A 14,182-nucleotide genomic window follows, 5' to 3' on the forward strand; every position below is an offset into this window, starting at 1 on the left:
GCCAGACCCAGGGACACTGTCACCGCCACAGCCCGGGTTCATTTCCTGGTGAGGGAACCACACCACCCGTCTGTCGGTTATCATACTGTGGCGTCTGCATGTTGCTGTGATGCTGAAAGCTGTGCCACCAATGTTTCATATACCAGCAGGGTCACCCATGGTGGACAGATTTCAGTGGAGCTTCCAGACCAAGACAGACCCGGAAGAAGGATCTGGCCACCAATTTCCAGAACAATTGGTCATGAAAACTTCATGAACAGCAGCAGGGCATTTTCTACCGCAGCGCTGGAAGGTGAGAGGATGGCACAAAAAGACTGGGCAGGGTTCCCACTTTGCTGTCCACAGGGTCGCCAGGAGTCAGAACCCATTTGATGGCACTAAACATGACAGCAAACACATATCTAGCACCTACAACCGTCTCTGACAGATAGGAGGTGCTCAATAAAATGTTTGTTGGATAAATGAATGAGATTCCATTAGGAATCTGGATTTATGGGTCTTGCACTCAGGAGTGAGTTCTGGGCTGAAGATGAGGATTGGAAGCCATAGAGATAGATGAAGCCTTTGGAATAGATGTGAGGTCCCACAGGCAGGATGTAGAGAAGGAGTAAAAGAGAGTCTAGGATAGGGCCCAGAGGAACAGGATAGGGAGAGTGGTGCCCTGGAAGGAGACTAGGAAGCAACGGCCCATTGGTATCAAATGACCCAGGGGAGAGAGGGTTTCAGAGAGGGAGTGATCCACAGGCAAATACGGCTGAGAGGAAGCTGTCTACAAATGGCAGCTTTGTGAAGTGGTAGAGAGAGCCCAATCTCAGTGTGGAGGGATGAGTGGGACGGAAGATAAGCAGACAAGCGTAGCAGCTGGTATGGACAGCTCTCCAAGAAACCAGACTGAGGAGGAGAGACAGGATGATTACTGGAGGGGGGGCTGGGGTGTCAATATGGAGGTTTTAATTTAATGATTGGAGAGAGCGGAGCTAGCTTTAATGCTGATGAGAAGGAGCAAGCAAAGAGCACAGCTGGAGACTGAGGTGCCTGACATAGTAGAGAGAACGGATGGTAGACTGGGTAAAGGAAGGGATGAATCCATGTGAAGAGAAGTGGTCGAAGAAAGGTGGGACAGCAGCTTACAACCCCAAGAATTTGTTCCTTGCTTACACACCTGTAATTAGACTGAAGTTCAGCTAATCTACGTTGGGCGCACCTGGCCTTGGCTCCAGGCTGTTCAAAGTATCTCTCATTTTTCTGGAACCAGCAATACATGTTCTTCTCACGACAATGGCAGAGGCCAGTGGAGAAAGTCCAACCATACAAGCACATCCTAGCCTCTGCTGACGTTCCACCTGCTAACATCCCATCAGTGAAAGCAAGTCACTTGGCCAAGCTGAAAGTCAAGAGGTAGGGAAAGTACACTCTGCCCAGACAAGGCCATGGCTGGGCTGTGAATGTGTAATGCTATCAAGGGGCTTGGGGGCAGGTAAACAATTGAGGCAATAATGAACCCACCATCGGTCAACATTTGTACCATCTTTATTATTATCACCTCACCCAGGCTTCGTGCAGCATAACTGCTGTAGCTCCCAAGCAGCCTTCCCATCTCCGATTGATTGTGCAAAACACCAAACTCATCCTGCTCACTTGCCATTATCGTGGTGTCACTCCTCTTTCCAAACCCTGCCTCTAAGGTAAAGCCCAGAGTCCTTGGCCAGGTAACCAAGGTGCCAAACCCAACCTGTGCAGCGTATGCCCATCACTCTCCGGGAGGGGCTCTCGCTTGCGCCCATCTAATTCCACTCACCCTCCCCAAACCCTTCCTTCCTTCCTGAGCCCCCTCATCCCCAAAGTTCCCCTCTCCATGGTCAAGCTTCCATGAATTCATCCCAAACTCCTATAGCCCCTCTCAGAATTCCTATAACTAAATGCCAATCAAGTTTATACTACTATTTTAAGACTTCATGTATAGGAACTTAAGTATAATGACTTGAATTATGAATGCGTTTTGTTTATATATTTATTGAAAAAATATTTGTCTTTTTCAGAATCCACTTGTCCAACAACTCATAGGTGGTTGGCCGCACACCAGGAGCTGCAGGTTTAGCAGAAACCCGGCGGATTCCGGCCCCGGGGGAGTTTCCAGAGGAGCTGTAGGAACAGACCGGTCAATGGGTAATCGCCACGCAATAAACGCTACCCGCGGGTTGAGCACGGGAGAGTCCACAGGAGGGCACCGTCCCAGACTCAGAGGAAATGGAAGGCTTTCCAGAGGGAGGTGGGACCTGGATGGCCAGGGGCTAACTAAGCCTAAGAGAAGGGAAGGTGTTCCAAGCTGAGAGAACAGCTTGGGCACAGGCTGGGAGACATGAAGGAACGTGGTGTGGTGGGGGAATAAATAGGTCTGTGTGCCTCCTAAATAGCAGTGAGGGCTGCAGTAATGGGGAGACAGCATGGACTGGTTGGTTGATGCCAGTTCTGAAGGGCCTCGTGTGCCACCCTCAGGAGTTTGAAATTTATAGGGGAGTGAAGGCGAGAGGAGGCCAGAGGAACATGTGTGGGTGGGAGGGTCTCTCCATCATGTTTGTTCTCAGGATTACTGGAGGTGAGGTTTGCCCTCCAAATGGTCGCCAAGTGCTAAACGTATCTGGAGAGCCCCGCGCCATCCTACAGCCTGCTTCCCTGTTAGGATGCCTCAGCCCAGACCTGAAAGGATGGTCTTTCAGATGACCTGGCAGTTTCCCATTCCTGGACAGTCCCTGGATCCTCTGTCCCAACCACCTCCCAGGATGTTGACAGTGACCCCATGCTGGGCTAGCCCCGCATCAACACCTGCTCAGCAGCCGAGGAGCCGACTCTCCTTCTAGGCTCCGTTCACTTAGGCTTACTCTTCAACTTGATCTTCAATTTATCCCTAATTTGGAAGCGGGAAAAAGTATTTCTTCTTCCTCCATCTTTCCAAAGTGTTTGCAGACACCATCCAGAGGAGCCTCAGTTACTTGAGGAGAAATCCACATGATCCCTTTGGAAGCTCTGGCGTCCTCAGAGGCTGGAGGTAATTCACAGACCCTGTCACAGGGTCACCTCTCAACGTGGCTCTGTGGTTCTGGATGGAATTGGATAAACACCGGAGAGAAAAGGAGACCTCAGCATCACAACGCTGCTTCCTTTGCTAAATCGTTTGTATGCTGCTGCCCTTCCTCTCACAGCTCCACGCAGGAGGGCCTGAGGTTCACGTCGCTGCCCCCCCTGCTCCCGACCCTGCACGCCCTGGCCCTGTGCTTGCTAGATTGCCTTCCTCCCTCTCATCTGCCGGCAGACAGGCAGGGCGCCCCAGCATCCCACAGTTCCTGGGTCCCCACGAAGGAGCATTCCCTTCAGCACTGCCTTCTGACTACAGCCCTATTTCTTTGCCTTCAGAGATTGCCGGATAGCATCCCACATAGTTCTCTACCTACACATTCAGAATAAAATGTGTAATTTTTACTGTAAACTGAGACGTTTCTAGGGGAGGGCAGTCAACCACAGTGAGCCTTCGAACATTCCTCGCTCAGTCTGTTGTCCTACATGCCTTTACATTTTACCATCATAACCTGCTTGCTTTCTTCCGACGACCGTGCATTTCCCAGGTCCTAAAGAGGGAGCTTACTCCAGCCTCATGGATTTGTGTCTCAAGGCACTGTCCTCCAGGAGCACCAGCCCTGGTGAGGAGCTGGGGTGTGGCAGGTGGTCAGGAGTGTGAGCTCTGAGCCCAGGAGACTTATGAGTCCTCTCTTCTCATTTGCCCGCTGGGGGGCCTTGGACCAGTTACTTAACCTCTCTGAGCCTCAGTTTCTTCATCAGTAAAATGTGGGCAATAATATTTACTCCATAGGGGTTTAAGATAACTAAATGATGTAATAAATGCAAATTGGTCCATTGTAAGTACTCATTCAAAATCCACTGCCGTTGTACACACACATCCCAGGATCACTGGCTCTGCTCTGACTCCTTCCCCTCCTGTCCTTACTCTTAGACGGTCTGTTTTCCCTTCTGGCACCAGCTCTGACTGAGAGTGCAGAGTGGACTCAGTTTGAATGCCACCATATGTTCGCCTCACTCTCAGGTCAGAGCACCTAGTGACAGCTTGACTGTTCCCAGGGTTGTGGAGCCAGGTCACCGGTGCAGCAACAAACGGAGGAACCCACCGGCCGGATTGTTCCCTCATGGGCCGTGGCTTCCCCGGTGGCTGCCCAGAGCCTGGATAATGTGCACAATCCGCGGTGCAGGAAAGTTGACCACGCACAGGTAGGTTGGCCAGTGGGAGGGGGGATGGGAGGGAACCTGAGGGCTCTTTCTCCTCCTGGATAGACTCTTCTAGGACACGGTAGTTCACACACCCTCTCTGAAGACGTCCCACAAGACGGAGCCGTCAGCTGTTCCTGCTACAAAGCGATGGCCAGCTCAGTACCGCTCCCGTGCTTCTCTCCCTGCTTCCCTCCGCGCTCCACTTTCCCCGGCTCTGCTCCCCTGGGATTGCGCCGCCCGCCCCAATAAACAGGGAGCTCGTAAGCTATTGCCTCTCGCACTGACATTTAGAGAAGCTGGGCTGAGACACGCAGAAATTCCTCTCCCGCACAGCGGGCAGGTGGGCACGGAGTGCGAAGTGACGACACAGGAGGACCATGATGAACAGACCGCAGGGAGCTCCCCACGTTTCGGCTGGCCTTTCCGCCACGGATTTGGGTTTGGGGTCGAGTCCTCTTTTCTCAGTGAACTGCAGTTTGCTCATGGCTTTGCTTCCTGGAACACGTTGTGTAAGTCCACCGCTCCTCTACTAAAGTGCTTTCCACGTTTTATCAAACACCACGGACTTCCTCGGTCGTCTCCAGGTTAGACACAACTCATCTCTTCGTCAAAAAAAAAGTGCTATTCAGGCTCACATCTCCCACTGTGGTCACCTCCGCAGCCGTGGTGTAACAGATCAGTGTTCCTCTTAAAGCGGTCCCCACTCAGGCGTCAGCTGACCGGGACGGAGGCCGTGTGCCGAGAACTGGCCCCCCTTTGCTGAGGGCAGCATCGGATCTCAACTCTCAACTGACCCGGCTGAGCCTGAAGCATTACTGTTGCCTCATTCTTGTTTAAAGAGCAGCAGGGAGCCAGCTTCCATGCCAAAAATACACTCATTTCATAGAACCCTTTCAAATTTTCCTAATTTAGAAAACTGGGAGGTATCTTGGCATTAGATAAAGAAAATTCATGAATTTTGGAGTCCGGTGGAAATGGGTTTGAATCTAGGATGGAACCTATTAACTTTGTGACCTTAGGCAAGTAACGACTTTGATGAGCCTCAGTTTCTCATTTGTAAAGTGGAAATATTATCCAGCCCCACAGGACTGTTGCGAACACTGAATTAGGTAATTCAGTCGTGAGCGCTCAGTCAATGTGAGCCTCCTTCCCCTGCCCTGCCCTGCGCATGGAGCCCCTGCTTCTTCGAGGGCAGTCTGAGACAGGGAATGTGCTCTGGGCGTGAGGAGATGTGGGTTCTGGTCCAGACTCCTTCCTTATCATAGCGTGAGAGTTATGAATTCTTTCTACATCGTCCTTAAGGCTAATGTGCACATCAGAGACAGCGCAGCTGGAAGGGCCTTAAAAGGGGTAAGGACTTGATAAAGCTAAGGGATCTTTATTGATACTCGGTCCGCAGGTATTTGAAGCGCATCAGCTCTGGGTCAGGCATTGAGCTAGGCAGAGAGGATGCAGGAGCGCGAAAACTAACAATGCTCTCCTCTGCCATGCTGAAACTTTGAAGGGGCTGGATCCAGTGCCTCCATTTATTGATAGGGTTGGAGGATCTTTCCAAACCTTCTCTTCATGGACAGACCCTGCTGGAATTCAGCTTGGCTTTTTGGGCAGACCAGCCTACAGCCTGGAATAAGCTCCCTGCCGGGGCTACTTTCTGGGCTGTCTGGGATGAAGCCACCAGCAGGTGGTAGGAATTCTTTCCTCAGAGCCCTGAGTTTGAATACCACCTCTGCCATCTTCTAGTTGAGTAGCCTTACCTAAACTCCTGAACTCCTCTGAGCCTCACTTGCTAACCTGTAGAATGGGCACACTATTTACAGGGGAAGACATTGGTAATATACATGATAGTTGATACTCCAACATCCATTTCATCCCTCCACCATTGGGCAGTGGCAACATTACCATCTGAAGAAATGGGGAAGTTTCCAGAAGCCATCCTATAACTATGAGGATAATTCTGACACTCTGAGCTATAAACCGCAAGGCTGAATGAACCTGAATACTTTAGTGAAATATTTATAGTGGTTGTCTCTCCAAAAGAATGTCAGCTTCTCTAAGATAGGGACTTTGATAGGTCTGGCACATAGTAGGCATGCCAGCAATGTTTACTTTAATAAATAGGAGTTTGCCAGGCAATGAATAAAGAAAGCAGTATTCTAAGCAGAGTACAATGATGTAGATTCAAAAAATGATACAGTGTGTTCACGAACAATGAGAAGTACAAAAATGCACAGGATGTATGGTAAGAATTTGTGGAGATAAGGCTGAGGAAGATGGTCCCGCTCTCACGGTGAAGGGTCTTTCATGTTGTACTAAAGATTTTTTTAATTAATAGACTTTATTTTTTAGAGCAATTTTAGATTTACAGAAAAATTGGGTGGAAAGTACAGAGAGTTCCTACATACATCCTTTCTTCTCGTTCTCCCCCCAATCCACACAGTTTCCCCTATTATTAACATCTTACATTAGTGAGGTGCATTTGTTACAATCGCTGAACCAATGCTGATACATTATTGTTAACTAAACTTCATAATTTGCGTTAGGGTTCACTCTTGTTTTGGGGTTTTAACAAATGCGTAATGTCACATATCCACCATTACAGTATCATACAAAATAGTTTCACTGCCCTAAAAATCCCATCCTCCACCTGTTCAGCCTTCCCCACCTCCCTCGAACCCCTGGTAACCACTGATCTTTTTACTGCCTCTATAGTTTTGCCTCTTTCAGAATGTCATATAATTGGAATCATACAGTATGTAGCCTTTTCAGATTGGCTTCTTTCACTTAGCAATATGCATTTAAGATTCCTCCATGTCTTTTTGTGACTTGATAGCTCATTTCTCTTCATTGCAGAATAACACTCCATTGTATGGATGTACCTCAGTTTATCTTTTCACCTATTGAAGGATATCTTGGTTGTTTCCAAGTTTTGGGCAGTTATGAATAAGGGAGGTTTTTATGTGGACATAAATTTTCAACTTATTTGGGTAAAATACCAAGGAGCACAATTGCTAGATAATATGCTGACTATGTGTAGCTTTGTAAGAAACTGTCAAACTGTCTTCCAAAGTGAGTGTGTACCACGTTCTCACCAGTAATGGATGAGAGTTCCTCGCGTTCCACATTCTCATCAGCATTTAGTGCTGTTATTGTTTAGGATTTTATCCATTCTAATAGGTGTGTAGTGGAATCTCATTCTAATTTGCAGCTCCCTAATGACAGATGATGTTGATTATCTTTTCATATGCTTATTTGGCACCTGTGCATCTTCCTTGGTGGGGTATCTCTTCAGATCGTTTGCCCACTTTTTCATCAGGTTGTTTGTTTTCTTATTGTTGAGTTTTAAGAGCTCTTTGTGTATTTTAGATAACTGGTTTATCAGATATGTGTTTTGCAACTATTTTCTCCCATTCTGTGGCTATCTCTTCACTCTCTTAACAGTGTCTTTTGCAGAGCAGAAGTTTTTAATTTTAATAAAGTTCAACTTATCAATTGTTTCCTTCATGGATTGTGCTTCTGGTGTTATATCTAGAAAGTCATCGCCCAATGTAAGGTCACCTAGATTTCTTCCTGTGTTGGCTTCTAAAGTGTCCATAGTTTTGCATTTTACATTTAGGTCACAAATCCATTTGTGAAAAATTATTCACAAGTAATTTTTGTGAATGGTGTACGGCTGTGTCTAGATTCATTTTTTTTGCATGTGAATATCCAGTTGTTCCAGCACCATTTGTTGAAAAGACTGTCCTTTGTCCACTAAATTGCTTTTGCTCCTTTGTCAAAGCTCAGTTGACTACATTTGTCTGAGTCTATTTCTGTGGGTCTATTCTGTTCCATTGATCTGTCTGTTCTTTCACCAGTACCACACTGTCTCAATTTACTATAGCTTTAAGCCTTGAAGGCAGGTAGTCCAAAGGCAGGTAGTACAAGTCCTCCAACTCCATTCTTCTTCAATATCGTGTTGGCTCTTCTGGGTCTTTTGCCTTTCCATATAAACTTCCTAATCAATTTGTTTATATTCACAAGATAATTTGCTGGGGTTTTGATTGGGATTGCACTAAATCTGTAGATCAAGTTGGGAAGAACTGACATTTTTTTTTGTTTAATGTGAGGTAACATTGATTTATAACATTATATAAATTTCAGGTGTACGTTATTATATTTTGATTTCTGTGTAGATTATATCATGTTCACCACCCAAAGACTAATTACCATCCATCACCGTACACGTGTTCCCAGTCGCCCCTTTCAGCCTCCTTGTTCCCCCTTCCCCTCTGCTAACCACCAATCTAATCTCTGTGTCTATGTGTTTGTTTGTGTTGCTGTTGTCGTTTTTATCTTCTACTTATGAGTGAGATCATATGGTATTTGACTTTCTCCCTCTGACTTATTTCACTTAGCATAATACCATCAAGGTCCATCCATGTTGTTGCAAATGGCAAGATTTCATCTTTCTTTATAGCTGAATAGTATCCCATTATGTATATATACCACATCTTCTTTGTCTGTTTGTTCCTTGATGGGTGCTTAGGTTGTTTCCAAGTCTTGGCTATTTTGAATAATGCCACCGTGAACATAGGGGTGCATATATTTTTATGCATTCATGTTTTCACCTTCTTTGGGTAAATACCTTGCAGTGGAATAGCTGGATCATATAGTAGATCTATTCTGAAATTTTTGAGGAGTCTCCAAGCTGTTTTCCGTAGTGGCTGCACCAGTTTGTATTGCCACCAGCAGTGTATGAGAGTTCCCTTTTCTCCACATCCTCTCCAACACTTGTTATTTCTTGTTAATTATAGCCATTCTGATGGGCTTGTGGTGATACCTCACTGTAGTTTTGATTTGCGTTTCCCTAATAATTAGTGATGTTGAACATCTTTTCATGTGCCTGTTGACCATCTGTATATCTTCTTTGGAAAAATGTCTGTTCAGATCTTTTGCCTATTTTTTAATTAGGTTGTTACTTTTTTGTTGTTGAGATATATAAATTCTTTGTATATTTTGAATATTAACCCCTTACCAGATATATGGCTTGCAAATATCTTCTCCCAATTGTTGGGTTGTCTTTTTGTTTGTTGATAGTTTCCTTTGCTGTACAGAAGCTTTTTAGTTTGATGTAGTCCCATTTGTTTATGTTTTCTTTTGTTTCCCTTGCCTGTTCAGATGTAGTATTTGAAAATATGCTGCTAAGACCAATGTCAAACAGCGTACTGCCTATGTTTGTTTTCTTCTGCAAGTTTTATGGTTTCAGGTCTTATGTTCAAGTCTTTAATCCATTTTGAGTTAATTTTTGTGTATGGTGTAAGATAATGGTCTACTTTCATTCTTTTCCATGTGGCTGTCCAGTTTTTCCAACACGATTTATTGAAGAGATTTTCCTTTCTCCATTGTGTGTCCTTGGCTCCCTTCTTAAAAATTAGCTGTCCATAGATGTGTGAGTTTATTTCTGGGCTCTCGATTCTGTTCCATTGATCTGTGTGTCTGTTTTTGTGCCAGTACCATGCTGTTTTGGTTACTATAGCTTTATAGTATATTTTGAAATCATGGAGTGTGATGCCTACAGCTTTGTTCTTTTTTCTCAAGATTCCTTTGGCTATTTTGGTTCTTTTGTTGTTCCATGTAAATTTTAGGATTCTTTGTTCTATTTCTATGATAAAAAGGGTGGAACTTTGATAGGGATTGCAATGAATCTGTAGATTGCTTTAGGAAGTATGGATTATTATTAACTATGTTAATTCTTCTAAGCCAAGAGCATGGAATGACTTTCCATTTCTTTCTGTCTTCTTCAATTTCTTTCAACAATGTTTTGTATTTTTCAGTGTACAGGTCTTTCACCTCTTGGTTAAATTTATTCCTAGGTATTTTATTCTTTTTGCTGCAATTGTAAGTGGGATTGTATTCTTAATTTCTCTTTCTGCTACTTCATTGTTAGCGTATAGAAATGCAACCAGTTTTTGTATGTTAATTTTTTCTTTTTTTTGAAGAAGATTAGCCTTGAGCTAACTACTGCCAATCCTCCTCTTTTTGCTGAGGAAGAATGGCCCTGAGCTAACATCTGTGCCCATCCTCCTCTACTTTATACATGGGATGCCTACCACAGTATGGCTTTCACCAAGCAGTGCCATGCCCACACCTGGGATCCAAACCGGTGAACCCTGGGCCACCAAGAAGCAGAACGTGCAAACTTAACCGCTGTGCCTCCAGGCCGCCCCCTGTATGTTAATTTTGTATCCTGCAACTTAACTGTATTCATTTACTATTTCTAAAAGTTTTTTGGTGGATTCTTTAGGGTTTTCTAAATATAAAATCATGTCATGGGCAATAGTGACAGCTTCACTTCTTCCTTTCCAATTTGGGAATTCCCTTTTATTTCTTTTTCTTGCCTGATTGCTCTGGCCAGGACTTCCAATACTATGTCAAATAAGAGTGGTGAAAGTGGGCATCCTTGTCTGGTTCCTGTTCTAGAGGGATAGCTTTCAGTTTTTCTTCATTGAATATGCTATTAGCTGTGGGTTTGTTATAAATGGCCTTTATTATATTGAGATACTTTCCCTTCTTTACCCATTTTATTCAGAGTTTTTATCATAAACAGCTGCTGTCTCTTGTCAAATGCTTTCTCTGCACCTATTGAGATCATGTGGTTTTTATTTTTCATTTTGTTAATGTGGGGTATCACATTGACTGATTCATGGATGTTGAACCATCCCTGCCTCCCTGGAATAAATCCCACTTGATCATGGTGTATGATCTTTTTATATATTGTTGTAATTGATTTCCTAATATTTTGTTGAGGATTTTTGCATCGATGTTCATCAGTGATATTAGCCTGTAATTTTCTGTTTTTGTGTTATCCTTTTTTGGTTTTGGTATCAGGGTAATGTTGGACTCGTAGAATGAGTTAGGAAGTTTCCCCTCATCTTCAGTTTTTTGGAAGAGTTTGAGGAGGATAGGCATTTAGTCTTCTTTGAATGTTTGGTAGAATCCACCAGGGAAGCCATCTGGTCTTGGACATTTATTTGGGGGGAGGTTTTTGATCACTGTTTCAATCTCCTTACTGGTGATTGGTCTATTCAAATTCTCTATTTCTTCTTGATTCGGTTTTGGAAGGTTGTATGATTCTAAGAATTTATCCATTTCATCTAGATTATCCAATTTGTTCGTAAATAGATTTTCACAGTATTCTCATAATCTTTTGTATTTCTGAAGTGTCTGTTGTAATTTCTCCTCTGTCATTTCTGATTTTATTTATTTGAGCCTTCTCTCTTTTTTTTTCTTAGTGAGTCTAGCTAAAAGTTTGTCAATTTTATCTTTTCAAGGAATCAGCTCTTAGTTTCATTGATTTTTCCTCTTGTTTTTAAATTCTATTTCATTTATTTCTGCTCTCATTTTTATTATTTCCTTCCTTCTACTGATTTTGAGCTTTGTTTGTTGTTCTTTTTCCAGTTCCTTTAGCTGCACTGTTAGATTGCTTATTTGAGATTTTTGTTGTTTGTTGAGGTAGGCCTGTGTACCTATAAACTTCCCTCTTAGAACTGCTTTTGCTGTATCCCATAAATTTTGGCATATGGTATTTTCATTTTCATTTGTTTCCAGGTATTTTTTTATTTCTCCTTTGATTTCTTCATTGACCCAGTATTTGTTCAGTAGCATTTTATTTAATCTCCACATATTTCCAGCTTTTCCAGTCTTCTTCCTGTAGTTGATTTCTAGTTTTCTATCATTGTGGCCAGAAGAGATGCTTGGTATTATTTCAGTCTTCTTAAATTTATTGAGACTTGTTTTGTGGCCTAATATGTGATCTATCCTGGAGAATATGTACATGTGTTCAAAAAGAATGTGTATTCTTTGGTTTTTGGATGGAATGTTCTGTATATAGCTACTAAGTCCACCTGGTCTAATGTGTCATTTAAGGCCAATGTTTCCTTATTAATCTTCTGTTTGGATAATTTATCCATTGGTGTAAGTGGAGCATTAAAGTCCCCTACTATTATTGTGTTCCTGTCTATTTCTCCTTTTATGTGTGATAATAATTGCTTTATATATTTAGGTGCTCCTTTGTTGGGTACATAATATATATAAGTGTTGTATCCTCTTGTTGGATTGTTCCCTTTATCATTATGTAGTGTCCTTCTTTGTCTCTCATTACAGTTTTTGTTTTAAAGTCTATTTTGTCTAAGTATTGCTACCCTAACTTTTCTTTTCATTGACATTTACGTGGAGTATCTTTTTCCATCCCTTCACTTTGAGTTTGTGAGTGTCTTTACATCTGAAGTGTGTCTCTTGTATCAGCATATATATGGGTCTTGTTTTTTAATCTAATCGACCACCCTGTGCCTTTTGATTGTGGCCTAATATGTAATCTATCCTGGAGAATATTCCATGTGCATTAGACAAGAATGTGTATTCTGTGGTTCCTAACCTAAGGAAGGAAACAGATATCTAGGTACAGGAAGCACAGAGAGAACCACACAAGAGGCCATCACCAAGACACATTATAATTAAAATGTCAAAAATTAAAGATAAGGAGAATATCCTAAAAGCTTCAGGAGAAAGGCAAGAAGTTACATACAAAGGAAACCTAATAAGGCTATCAGCTGACTTCTTGGCAGAAACTTTACAGGCTAGAAAGGAGTGGCACAATATATTTAAAGTGCTGAAAGGAAAAAACCTACAGCCAAGAATACTTTACCTAGTAAGGTTATCATTCAGAATGGAAGGGGAGATAAAGAGTCTTCCAGACAAGCAAAAATGAAAGGAGTTTATCATCAATAAACCACCCTTATAAGAAATGTTAAAGGGACTTATTTAAATGGAAAAGAAAAGACCACAAATAGGAATAAGAAAATTATCAAAAATAAAATAAAATCACTGGTAAAGGCAAATATACAGTAAAGGTAGCAGATCAACATACTATGAAGCTAATATGAATGTCAAAAGACAAAAGTACTAAAATTATCTATTTCCATGATAAGAGGTAAGTGGATACATACACACACAAAGAGAGGATAAATATCAAAAACATAAAATGTGGAAGGAGAGGAGTAAAAAATTAGAGCTTTTAGCAAGAGATCAAACTTAAGAGACTGTCAACTTAATATAGATTGCTATTTAAGTAAGTTATTATATTTGAACCTCATGGTAATCACAAACCAGAAACCTATAATAAATGCAGAAAAAATTAAGAGAAAGGAACCGAAACACAGTACTAAAGAAAGTCATCAAAATACAAAGGAAGAGAGCAAGACAAGAAGAAAGGAACAGAGAAGAACCACTAAAACACCCAGAAAAAAAGTAACAAAATCACAGTAAGTACCTACTTGTCAATAGCTACTTTAAATGTCAATGGATTAAATGCTCCAATATCTCTCTTCTCCTTCTGGGACACCTATAATATGCATGTCTCTTCTCCTTCTGGGACACCTATAATATGCATGTTTGTGTGCTGGATGTAGTCCCAGAAGTCCCTTAGATGGTTCTCCTTCTTTTTTCTTTTATCTGTTCAGCTTGGGTGATTTCCTCTAGTGTTTCATCCAACTCACTGATCCATTCTTCTGTATCATCTGCTCTGCTATTGAGTCCCTCTAGTGAATTTTTCATTTCCATTATTGTATTCTTCAGTTTGGATTAGTTCTTTTTTATATTTTCCAATTCCTTGTTGAATTTATCCCTGTATCCATCCATTCTTCTCCCAATATCAGGGAGCCTCCTTATCACTATTAGTTTGCACTTTTTATTAGGTAGATTGTTGATCTCTGTTTTGTTTAGTTCTTTTTCTGGGGATTTGTCCTGTTCCCTTATTTGGAACATATTATTTTGTCTCCTCGTTTTGCCTGTTTCTCTGTACTTATATCTATGTATTACGTAGATCAGCTATGTCTCCTGATCTCGGAGAAGAGGCCTTATTTAAGAA

The sequence above is a fragment of the Equus asinus genome, chromosome 7 (genome assembly GCF_041296235.1).
Source record: "Equus asinus isolate D_3611 breed Donkey chromosome 7, EquAss-T2T_v2, whole genome shotgun sequence".
NCBI classification, from domain to species: Eukaryota; Metazoa; Chordata; class Mammalia; order Perissodactyla; family Equidae; genus Equus; species Equus asinus.